Here is a 13,287-nt window from a genome sequence, read left to right as displayed (position 1 = left end):
AGAAACTGTCTTCAAGAGAATTTGTCTTAGAGTGTTTGTCATCTGACTACTGGCTGCTTGATTAATATTTGTGTAATATGAAATAAAACCACACATTAAGTCATTTACCCCATTATTCAACTTGTATTACATGAAATTACATTAATGGTTCTATTTAAGGTGTATTTCTTGTCTCTCCTCTCCCCTCCCTACCTGTCCCCAGAATCACACATGGTAGTATATTATTTAGAAAGTGGTGATTCTTCATCTAAAATAACTGATTTATAAGGTTGGTATGCTATTATAAGCCACAGGTTCAGAAGAAATGTAGAAATTAGAAAAAAATGCACTTCAAATATAAAGACAAAAATAGGTGAAAAGTAATACAGTGTTTTGTTTTGCTTTTCAGATTTTATTTATTTATTTGCGAAAGTAAGCAAGAGAGAGCAGAGGGAGAGGGAGAAGCAGACACCCTGCTGAGCAGGGAGCCCAACATGGGGCTCAATCCCAGGACCCTGGGATCATGACCTGAGCTGAAGGCAGACGCTTAACCGACGAGCCACCCAGGTGCCCCATAAAACAGTGCTAAAAGATATACCATGCTGAGACATGACATCAGCAAGATGGCAGAATAGAAGCCTTGGACCCTCCTCCCCCACCCCATAAACATACCAACCAAGTCAGCGGTAATACAGAGACAAATTCCCTTTGTGAGCAATCCAGAAACTAGTTGAGAGTGCCAAGAATATAAGTAAGCACCAGAGAGTGTCTTCAACAAATAGTGTTTGGAAAACTGGATATCTAAATGCACAACAGTGAACCATACACAAAAAATCATCTCAAAGACCTTAAACTATAAAACAACTAGAAGAAAATATAATAGGAAAGCTTCATGACATTGGTCTTGGTAATGATTTCTTGGTTATGATCCCAAAAGTCAACAAAAGCAAAACTGGATGAGTGAGACTTTGTGGGTTTTTTTTTTCTGCATAACAAACTAACAACAGAGTGAAAAGAATTCAAGAAAATAATTGCAAACTGTATATCAAAGGAGTTAATTTCCAAGAAGTATAAGGAACTACAGCTCAGTAGCAAAAAGATAAAAAATAATAATAACCTGATGTAAAAATGGGCAAAGAATTTGAATAGATACTTCCCCAAAGAAGACATACAAATGTCAAACAGGTATAGGAAATGATGCTCAGAGGGACTAGTCATCAGGGAATTGCACATCAAAATCACATAGATATATCACTTCACACCTGTTAGGATGGCATTATCCAAAAAAAAAGAGAAAAGTGTTAGCAAGGGTATGGAAGCATTGGAACCCTTGTACATTGTTGGTGAGAATGTAAAATAGTGCAGCCACTATGGAAAATAGTACAGAGGTTCCTCAAAAAATTTAAAATAGAATTACCATATGATTCAGGAATCCCATTCCTGAGTATCTATCCAAAAGAACTGAAATGAGAATCACAAAGAGATACTTGCATTTCCATATTTATTGCAGCATTAATCACAATAGCCAAGATGTGGAAACAGCTTAAGTGTCCAATGACAGATGAATGGATAAAGAAAATACAGTGGAATATTATTTGGCCTTAAAAAAAGAAGGAAATCCTGCCATATGCAACAACATGGGTGAACCCTGAGGATATTACGCTAAGTAAAATAACTCAATCACGGAAAGATAAATACGACATGTGGTTCTACTTCTATGAGTTATCTAAAATTGTTAAAATCATAGAAGCAGAGAGTAGAATGGCGGCTGCCAGAGGTTGAGTGGAAGGGAAAATGGAGACCATTTAATCCAGTCATGCAAAATGAGTAAGTTCTCAAGATCTGCTCTACCATATCATGCCTATAGTTAAAAACACTGTATCTTGCACTCAAAATTTATTAAGAGTAAATCTGTTCAATGGCCTTACCACAAATTTAAAAAAAAAAAAAAGGCAGGGTAATGTAAACCAATTGAAAACAAAAAACTAGAGTGGCTATATTAAGAACAAATAAAACAGATTTCAGAGCAAAGAATATAACCAGGAATATAAAGAAGTTCATGTCATAATGATAAATGGGTCAGATCATTAGGAGGACAAAATCTAAACAAAGCACCCACTAATAGTTTCAAAATACATAAATCAAAAATTGATAGATTTTCAGGGAGAAATAGAAAAATCTGTCATTATAGTTAGAGATATCAATAACCTCCCTCTGGGGCACCTGGGTGGCTCAGTTTGTTAAGTGTCTGACTCTTGATCTCAGCTCAGGTCTTGATCTCAGGGTCATGAGTTCAAGCCCTGTATTGGAAAGAAAATAGCCATCTTCTGTTTTTACCTGGATTATTATCTTTTTTTTTTTCTTCTAGCAACTAGACAGTGTCTAACGCAGATTAGGTACTAGTAAATATTATTGGATAAATGATCTGACTTCTGGTTTATTTCCATAGAATTAATTTTCCACTCAGCAGTCAATGTGACATTCAGAAACATCTGATGCTGATCCATTACCCTTTAATGGCTCACTATTGTCACAGGTTAAAGATCACATTTTTGTATTAATGCAATTTGCTCATTATTATTCACAATCAGATCTACTTATTCTTGCAGTTCAACTTCTTGCCACTTTTCTCCCGGGGATACTAAATATTGCTTATTAAATGGGGCAAACTCTCTTACCTTCCCATTTGATAATACATTTCCACTGAATCCTCATCCTTGATCCTCATCTGACTCACTCCTACCCATTTCTTCCAGTCCTAGCTTAGTACTCACCTCCTCACCTGACCTGAAAGGGGTTGGAAACGTCTGCTAGATCACAAAGTACTTTGCAAACCAAGATCTTAGTAACTACTTAGCTAATCAAGGACCTACATCGCCTTTTGCTTTCAAACAATTTTGTAGGAGAACTTCTTACCTGGGGGCTCAGTCAGTTAAGCGTCCAACTCTTGATTTCGGCTCATGTCATGATCTCGGGGTTGTGAGATTGAGCCCTGAGTCGGGGTCCGTGCTTGGTGGGGAGAGTCTGCTTGAGATTTTCTCCCTCTGCCCCTCCCCCTGCACTCTCTCTCTCTCAAATAAATAAAATCTTAAAAAAAAAAAGAGAAAGTATTATCTGCAATAGGAGGAAAATTGAGATCACCTCAATTACTTAAGGCCTAGATCAGAAGCCTAGTTTAGGAGCTGAGTATCTGTAAATCTTCGTTAGGCCTTAATATAAACACTTTCTAATATGTGGCCTTTCAAGACTAGAAGCTTCTCAGACGCTACTCTGAGGTAGTGTTAGCAAAACGCAGGGAATATATTTTAAAACTGTTCCAGGGTGCTTGGGGGGCTCAGTTGGTTAAGCGACTGCCTTCAGCTCAGGTAATGATCCCGGGACTCCAGGATCATTACCTGGATGGACTACATTTTTTTTTTAAGATTTTATTTATTTATTTGACAGAGAGAGACACAGAGAGAGAGGGAACACAAGCAGGGGGAGTGGGAGAGGGAGAAGCAGGTTTCCTGCTGAGCAGGGAGCCCGATGTGGGGCTCGATCCCGGGACCCTGGGATCATGACCTGAGCTGAAGGCAGACACTTAACGACTGAGCCAGCGAGGCACCCCAATGGACTACATTTCTGAGGGAATGCCAGCCTAGTGTGTACTGAAGGTGTGGATGAGGTCTCTTTAGAAAGAAAGAGCTGAACTTTGGACTTTGTATTAACACTTCAAGCTTTTGCTTCAAGGTCTTCGGCATGCTGCCTCCTAGGGAACATGCAGGAGGACCTGGCCTGTATGTGCTGAGGCTGACAGGTAAAAACCCAAGTGATAGGAAGCCTGGGCCATGTCTAGTTCAACTCAGGCCCTGTATATCCATGTTAGCCCTTAACCTTGACTACTTGTCCATGTTCACACTATTGACAAGAGAGCATTGTCCAGTTTGAGATGCCCTGCCTCCTTCCTCACCATCCCTGGAAACCCTCACTCCAGATCCTCTATTCTTATTGCTATTCATGACTTCTGTGGGAATATCTCCTGGAAATAGGGTGGGGGCCCCCAAAGTAGTGGCAAAGTAAAAGAGAAGGACCCAGAGCCCAAAGATATGGAGACATTCGCTCTCCTTACAAAAGTTTTCATTGAGACCCCAAGTCTAACATTCCTTCAAATTAGGAGTCACCTGAGCCTTAATCACAAGTCAAATTTTGTCAACTGATTTTCTGGAGACTATTATGATAGGGTGTCTCCAATACCCTCTCTTCCGATCTCAGTCACAAAAATGTTTATATCTTCTCCCTGAATCAGGGAGAAAGGACTGATTCTCTGTCACCCCCATCCACTTCATAATCCTCATTAGCTTTAGATTCAAAAGAATAACAACAGCAGGACAAATACTTGCTGGTTTTGTGTGTTTTCACTTGAACTATCTTAATTCTCCTCCTGGCTCTGTAGATGCTGCAAAGTGAGTAGGAGAAAATTAAGAGGGTGCTATAAGAAATTAAAAAATACAAAGATTAATATTTCAAAATCTTATCTCACTACACTGTATTTTAAAACTCACATTGAGAGAAATGACCAAAGGAAGAGAAATAAGTGTAAAATTTGGGAAAAACAGTATTTATGGACAAGCCCAAGCTAGAGATATTTAAAGCCACCTCTGAGGGGTGCCTGGCTCAGTCAGTTAAGTGTCTGACTTCGGCTCAGGTCATGATCTCAGGGTCCTGGGATGGAGCCCCAAATGGGACTCCCTGCTCAGTGGGGAATCTTATCCCTTAGCCCCTCCCCACTTCAGTGGGCTCATTCTCTCTCTCTCTCAAATAAACAAAATCTTAAAAAGTAAATAAAGCCATCTCTGAAAAAGGTACATAGTATAGCTCTTTCTCCCTTGTCTTTCTCATTCTTAACCCACTATAGTCTGATTTCTGTCCCCAGTCCTCTGCAAAGCTCCTGCCAATTTCTCCAGTGAATTCTATCTTACCAAATCCAAAGGGCACTTATCTAGTTTCATCTTATTCAAATAGAACTTGCTCTTTCTTGGAATGCTCTCTTTTCCAGAGAGCTGAAGCCATGTACTTGGTTTTCCTTTCACCTAACTGTTGCTTTTCTCCTTTGCTGCACCATCCTATACCTGGCTTGTTATTATTGGAGTAAGGAGTTGAACCTGGACTCTCTTCTTTTTTTTTTTTAAGATTTTATTTATTTATTTGAGAGAGAGAATGAGAGAGAGCACGAGAGGGAAGAGGGTCAGAGGGAGAAGCAGACTCCCTGCTGAGCAGGGAGCCCGATGTGGGACTCGATTCTGGGACTCCAGGATCATGACCTGAGCCGAAGGCAGTCGCTTAACCAACTGAGCCACCCAGGCACCCTGGACTTTCTTCTTTAACTACACTCACTCTCTCCCTAGACGACCTCACTAAGTCTTATGGACTTTGCCCCCTCCCAATATAATCACTGATTTAGATGAGGAACATCAGTGGAGGCAATTAGGTGAAAGTTATTAGGTTACAGGATACTCACAGGTTCCAAAGTAGGATCCTGAAAATTACTTATTAATTGCAAGGGGTAAAACAATGTGCCACCAGGGGCACTTGGCTGGCTCAGTTGGTGGAGCATGCGACCCTTGATCATGGGGTCATGATTCGAGCCCCACATTGGGTGTAGAGATTACTAAAAAGGAAGGAAAGAAGGAAGGGAGGGAGAAGAAAGAAGGAAGGGAGGGAGAGGAAGGAAGGAAAGAAGGAAGGCAGGGGGAGGGAGGAAGGAAGGAAGGGGGAGGGAAGGAAGGACCATGGTGAAACACCACGAATATTAGGATGACCTTTTGTCAGGTGCCTCCTAATATGATACAACATGCATACACAGCCCTATCAATCTAATCAAGTCAAAAAAAAATCACTACAGAAAATACAAGGCTTAGTATAATATATGAATCCCTGAAGAAAATCATCAGGTAACTGGTATTGTCTCTTCAAAAAGCTAATGTGATAGGGGAAAAAATATGAATGTTAACATAAAAACCTGCACACAAATGTTTATAGTGGCTTTATTCATAATTGCCAAAACTTAGAAACAGCCAATATGTCCTTGAGTAGGTGAATGTATAAGTAAATTGTGGTACATCCAGACAATGGAATATTAATCAGTGCCAAAAATAATGAGCTATTAAGCCATGAAAATGCATGAGGGAAATAAATGCATATTACTAAGTGAAAAGAGTCGATCTGAAAAAGCTGTATACTGTGTGATTCTAACTGTATGACGTTCTGGAAAAGGCAAAATCTCGGAGACAAAAAGATCAATGGTTGCCAGGAGCTGGCAGGGGACGGAGAGGGATGAATAGACGGAGCACAGAGGATTTTTAGGACAGTGAAAATGCTCTGTATGACACTACAAAGATAGATATATGCCATTATACATTTGTCCAAGCCCACAGAATGTACAACACCAGGAGTTTACTAATGTAAACTGTGGACTTTTGTTGATTACAATGTGTCAATGTAAGTTCATCACTGTAGCAAACGTATCACTCTTGTGGGGTTGTTGCTAAGGTGGTTGTGCAAGCGTGAGGGGTGGGGGATGACCGGGGGGCAATATGAGGATCCATATTGCTGTGAATTTATTTTATTTTATTATTATTTTTTTAAAGATTTTATTTATTTGACAGAGAGAGACACAGCAAGAGAGGGAACATAAGCAGGGGGAGTGGGAGAGGGAGAAGCAGGCTTCCCTCTGAGCAGGGAGCCCAAGATGTGGGGCTTGATCCCAGGACCCTAGGACCATGACCTGAGCCGAAGGCAGACACTTAATGACTGAGCCACCCAGGCTCTCCTCCTGTGAATTTAAAACTGCTCTTTAAAAAAGGAGATGAAAAGAGTAAACAAAATGTGGGAACCTTGGTGATATATTGATTTTTTTTAAAAAAAGCTGTAAAATATATTCTTGGTACAATTAGAAAAATTTAAATGTAGATGATATTATGGAATCGTGAATCTTCTTAAGTGTGACAATGGTATTGTTGTCATATGAGAGAATGACCTTATTCTTAGAAAATGAATGCTGATATTTTTAAAAGTAAAATGTCATGACATTAAAAAAAGTAAAATGTCATAATGTCTACAACTCATTTTGAAATGTTTCAGAAAAACAAATTTAATTTAAAATATATGTAGAGGGGTGCCTGGGTGGCTCAGTCAGTTAAGCTGCCAACTCTGGATGGCAGCTCAGGTCATGGTCTTTGGGTGGTGAGATCTAGCCTCAAGCCCTGTGTCAGGCTCCACGTGCTCAGCGGGAGTCTGCTTGAGGTACTCTTCCTCTCCCTCTGCCCCTCTCCCTGTTAGTGCGCTCCTTCTTTCTAAAATGAATAAATAAATCTTAAAAAAAATAAAATATAGAGAAAGCAATTACAGTAAAATACCAACAATTGTTGAATTTGGGTAGAAAGTATAAGGATGTTCATTAAGCTCTTTAATCTTTCTGTAAGTTCGAAAATTTTTATAATAAAAGTTTTTGAAATTCTCCTACATTAGCTAAAAAGTTACATATGTACAATTTTAGTTCAGTCCTCTCCTCAAAGTTCTGACTCATGTATCCCTCCTTCCTCATCACCCTCAGCTGATGGCATTACCACATACTTAACTGAGAATGGAAGCAGTCAGACAGGACTTCCTCATCTTCCCTCCATGAAATTTACTAACCTGAATATACAGGTCCTCATAATCTCTTGCTTTTACTCCTCATAACAATTGTATTATTGTTTGAAAGACAGTGATTCCAGGGGGAGGGTTATCCTTCTGCATTCCACTGATGGCAGGCTGGGCCACGAGACTTGCAGTGTCCCTCCTTTCAGGAGAATTCTACATTTCTGTGTCTGTAAATGTGAATTGGACAACAGCCCTATTTCTAAACAAGGTCACGTTCTGAGGTGCTGGGGATTAGGACTTCAATGTGTCATTTTGGGGGGCACAGTTCAACCCATAATACCTCCTATTAGTTTAATGGATCATCCCCACTGTCATACAAATGTGCTCTAGTAGTAGACCTTCCAAAACTGAAAAAAAAAAAAAACAAGGCAAAACAAAACTCACAGTACTCCTTGGATCTTATATAGCACCCTCCACCCTCCCACACCTTTACCTCTTCACAATAACAGTGTTTGGAAGAGTTTTCTACAATACTGAGTTCTACGTTCTTATTTTCCAGTCCTTTCTCTCGGCCTTCAGTTTAACATCTGTACCCCTCCTCCACTAACCTGCCAATTCCAGTGGCCACCTCAAAGAATTTGGCAGTATCCCTTGGATAGTGGTGATGGTTGCACAACTCTGAATATACTGAAAACCATTGAATTCTACACTTTAAAAGGCTGAATTTTAAGGGTTTTTTTTTCCCTGATTGATTTTCAAATCTCCTTATATAGCATGGCGATTAGCTCTGGATTTCTCATGCATCATATATATTTTCTCGCAGTTTGTCTTTTGACTTGGTTAATTATTATTGCTATTCTTGGTGTGCAGATATTTACAAAAATCTATATAGTCTATGTTGTTATTTTCACTTTTGGTTTCTGAATTTCATGATATGCTCATAAAAGGCTACCTCACCCCAAGATTATTGTACACATTTTCGTCTAGTACTTTTCCCCCACATCTTAACATTTTAAATCTGTCGAGAACTTATTTTAGTATAAGTGAAGTAGGAATCCAGTGTATTATTTTTAATGATTCTTTTTTTTAAGATTTTATTTATTTTATTTGAGAGAGAGAATGAGAGAGAGAGAGAGAGCACATGAGAGGGGGGAGGGTCAGAGGGAGAAGCAGACTCCCTGCTGAGCAGGGAGCCCAATGCGGGACTCTATCCCAGAACTCCAGGATCATGACCTGAGCCGAAGGCAGTTGCTTAACCAACTGAGCCACCCAGGCGCCCTAATGATTCATTTTTAATTTATCTTTATTCCCTAATAAATTCCCATATGTATATTTGAGTCTATGAGTTAATTAGTATAAAAGTGTCTCACAAACCCGGGGGGCTTCAGAGGAAGATCAGGTTTTGGGGGACAAGATGATGAATGAATAGTAAATTTACTTTTAGTTTCTTGGATCTGTGAATTTGATATACCAGAGGAACATACAGGTAAAGATGCCTTTTAGGCATCTGGAAACGGGAAATCATAGCTTGAGAGAGAGTTTGGGACAGCCATTCATGTGAGTATAGAAGTCACAGAGATAGGAATCAAAGGCCATTTTAAAAATGGATAAGAGTGTGGAGTGGAGAGGAGGTTGTAAAAAAGAAAAAACAAAAACCTTTGTTCTTGCCTTGGGGTATCATAACTTAGAGATATATTCCTTAAACTTGAAAAATGTGTGCATACCCTATCAAGGAAAACGATTTTGATTTCTTAGGTCTTAATTACTTTTAAAATTTTAAATACTGTCCATTTAGTTCATCATTTATACTTTAACTGAACTCAGGGGTTCACCTCTTGGGGTCCACTAAATTGAACAAAACCCAAGGAAGTGTTGAAAGCAAAGAACTTTTCATTACTTTTAGGAGACAGGGATAGCTCTCAAAGTACTATCTCTCCATGCGGTTAGTAAAGGAAGCTTTTATTCAGTTTATTGGGGGCAGGGAGTTTGTATGTATATTAAGGAACATATATATATTTTATTACTTAGGTATTTTGGTTCGATTACACATGCCTAGCACATCACCATGCTACAGCATACATTGTTATGTTAAAAAATGGCAGAAAACCCCACCCATTGGAGGATATCTTACTATTATAATGAGCTAAAGGTAACTTCCGGACAGCTCAAGGGGCTTCTGTGCAAGCCCTCAGCTCCAAATTAGTTCATAATGGCTAATGCAAGGGGCTATCAGGAAAATACCTAGCCAGGTGTCTCCTTGGCAGGAAGTACTGGTCTGGCAAAACAAAAGACATTCCCTGCTTTGGGCCCTACTCCCCCTCCTCCCTTCTGCTAATAGTTCTCAGCCCTCTGATCTGAGTAACTTCCCACTGCATCCTAGCGAACAGTACCAATGCAATGGTTAACCCTACCTCAAACTTACATCCTGGGAATTATTGACTGAGTTTAAGGTTGTGACCCAAATGATCCAAAATATCAGTGTTATTGTTTTATTTTTTTAAAGATTTTTATTTATTTCCTTGACAGAGAGAGAGTGAGAGAGCACAAGCAGGGGGAGGAGCAGGAGAGGCAGAAGCAGGCTCCCCGCTGAGCAGGGATCCAGGACCCTGGGGTCATGACCTGAGCCGAAGGCAGACACTTAACGACTGAGCCACCCAGGCGCCCCGAATTATTTAGGGTTAGGATGAATATTTAGAAGGGAGCCTGGTCATCGCATGTAGAGGCAGGCATAAGGTCACACATGCACCTAAAGGAAACATGCCTGTACAAACATTATATGTTAAGTAAATGAGGCTTGTGTTCCCCCCTCCTTGGGCAGAGATTTTATATAATATCATATAATAATGAGGGAAAGGTAACTGTCGGTCACTCCACAGGTCACTCCGTGGTCCATCTGTGCAGGTGTGAGCCAGAGTTTGAGCTCAAACTGCTCTGGGTGGTACTCAGGGGAGCTCTGCCCAATCAATTGTTATTGCTTAAAGGGTAGTTTCAGTTTCCATCACCGGGTGGATGCTTTGCTGCTCCTCAGGTCTTTTGCCTGAGTTGAGTTAAGCTGGAAAGAAGAGTTTAAGGAAAAATGTGGGATAAAGGTCAGTGGGGGGTGCCTGGGTGGCTCAGTTGCTTAAGCGACTGCCTTCGGCTCAGGTCATGATCCTGGAGTCCCAGGATCGAGTCCCGCATCGGGCTCCCTGCTCGGTGGAGAGCCTGCTTCTCCCTCTCCCTCTGCCTGCCTCTCTGCCTACTTGTGCTCTCTCTCTATCTCTGTCAAATAAATAAATAAAATCTTAAAAAAAAAAAAGGTCAGTGGGTATGAGTAGGTGAGCAGTAAAGGTCAAGTCTTGGGGTCTGGCAGATGACAGTGTTTCAATATGATTTCAGTTGGCATTTCCCAGATGTTGAGCATCTTTTTATATGATTATTGGCCACTCTTATGTCTTTGTGAAGTTATCTGCTGAAAATGTATCCACTTTTAAAATGATTTTTAAAAATTATTGAGTTGTAGTATTGTGGATAACCGACCTCTATGCTTTGTAGCCAAAATATAACACGAAGACAGAGTTTGGAATAGAGGAACAATAGCTTTATTGCTTGGTTGGGCAAAGGAAGCTGCAGCAGGCTATGGCCTTCAAAACTGCAAGCCCCCCTAGAAAAAGGGGCTGGAGGCTTTATAGGGAAAAAGAGGATCTAGCCAGTTTCGACAAGAATTGCGTATGTGCTGCCAGCCTATGTAGTAGTTTTCAGGGTGGTACTGGGTTCCTGAAACAAAAGGCTAAGAACAGAAGAGGGGAGATTTGCAGAAGGGAGGAGGGAGGTTTGTGGAAGAGAGGAAAAATGATATTCAACTCAGTTTAAAATCAAGCTCCGGGAAAGCATTAGCGCAGCCATTTGATTTTTGCTCAACTTAATGCTTTAAATTTTTTTATTTTAATTTTTTTAAAGATTTCATTTATTTATTTGAGAGAGAGACAGAAAGAGAGCATGAGAGAAGGTGGCGGGGCAGAGGGAGAGGGAGAGAATCTCAAACATATGCCCTGCTGAGCACTGAGACCATGAGATCATGCTCTGACCAGAAACCAAGAGTGGGTCACTTAACCAACTGAGCCACCCAGGCACCCATTATGCACTTTTTAAAAAAAGTTATTTATTTATTTTATTTTTTTTTTAATTTTTTTATAGATTTTATTTATTTATTTGAGAGAGAGAATGAGATAGAGAGAGAGCACGAGAGGGAAGAGGGTCAGAGGGAGAAGCAGACTCCCTGCTGAGCAGGGAGCCCGATGCGGGACTCGATCCCGGGACTCCAGGATCATGACCTGAGCCGAAGGCAGTCGCTTAACCAACTGAGCCACCCAGGCGCCCAAAAAAGTTATTTATTTAAATAATCTCTATACCTAACATGGGGCTTGAACTCACCACCCGGAAATCAAGTCATATGCTCCACCAACTGAGCCAGCCAGGTGCCCCTCAACTTTATGATTTTAAGCAGTTTCAGCAGGGGTTCTTTAAATATTCTGACTAGAAGTCCTTTTCAGATATATGTATAAAGATCCCCCCATTTGTGATTTGCTTATTTATTTTAATATTGTCTCTTGATAAGTTTTTTATTTATTTTTTTTAAAAGATTTTATTTATTTATTTGAGAGAGAGGGAATGAGAGAGAGAGCACGAGAGGGAAGAGGGTCAGAGGGAGAAGCAGACTCCCTGCTGAGCAGGGAGCCCGATGTGGGACTCGATCCCGGACTCCAGGGTCATGACCTGAGCCGAAGGCAGTCGCTTAACCAACTGAGCCACCCAGGAGCCCCAAGTTTTTTAATTTTGATAACACGTATCAATTTTTTAAAATTGCATAGTTCTCCATGACTTATAGACCTTCTGCATGTCTCTAGAGTTTACTGTGCGCTGTGTGCTTGAACTGTCTAGAATACAAAAAGTTAAGTGTTTTTTTTCTTAGCTCTATCTAAATGTAATGTTGTTGTTCTTAAATTGTTACAAAGCCATAGTCCAGAAGAGTGGTTTAAAATGTAACTGAGTACATTCATTGTCCTTGAAATTGTTAAAAATAAGATTACTGGACTTCACCCCTACAGAATGATTTTGTTTCATAGGTTCTGTGGTACAGGCAAGTTTGAGAATCATTCATCTAGAAATCCTTAATGCTTGGCCAAACTTAGAGCTACTCCACCTACCATTTTCTCAGTCCGAAGGTAGCATAGTGTTAATAGAAATGACCTGTTGCATTTTAATTGTTGGGTGCGGTTACCACCAGTGCCTTTTACTGTCCTTTGAAATAGTTAATTAGAAGGCACTGGGCAGAAAAGCACTGGAAAAACTTTACTTAGATTCTGTTGTAATAAGGCATAACTGAATAAAATATTTCAGAACGCGAATCAATTGCATGATCTGCATGCTTTCCAACTGTAAGCTCTTGCTTTTCCTCTGCAAGAGAAAATTGCAACAAGTCTTCACAGGAAGTTTTTGTTTCTTTGTTTCTTCTTTTTTAAATAAATTGGTTCTCCTAATGATTTTGCTAATGGACCCTAACTTGACATGCAATTAAACATGAAACTTCTCATTGGGTATTTTCAACACTGCCAGGGGGAATCAGCTGCCAGTTTACTGCAATGTGGAAAACTGCATGAGATTCTGGGATTGGAATCAAAATGCTAATTTAAAAGGTCGAGTGAAGCT

The sequence above is a fragment of the Zalophus californianus genome, chromosome 5, assembly GCF_009762305.2.
Source record: "Zalophus californianus isolate mZalCal1 chromosome 5, mZalCal1.pri.v2, whole genome shotgun sequence".
In the NCBI taxonomy this organism is placed as follows: Eukaryota; Metazoa; Chordata; class Mammalia; order Carnivora; family Otariidae; genus Zalophus; species Zalophus californianus.
This window is presented reverse-complemented; position numbering follows the sequence as displayed.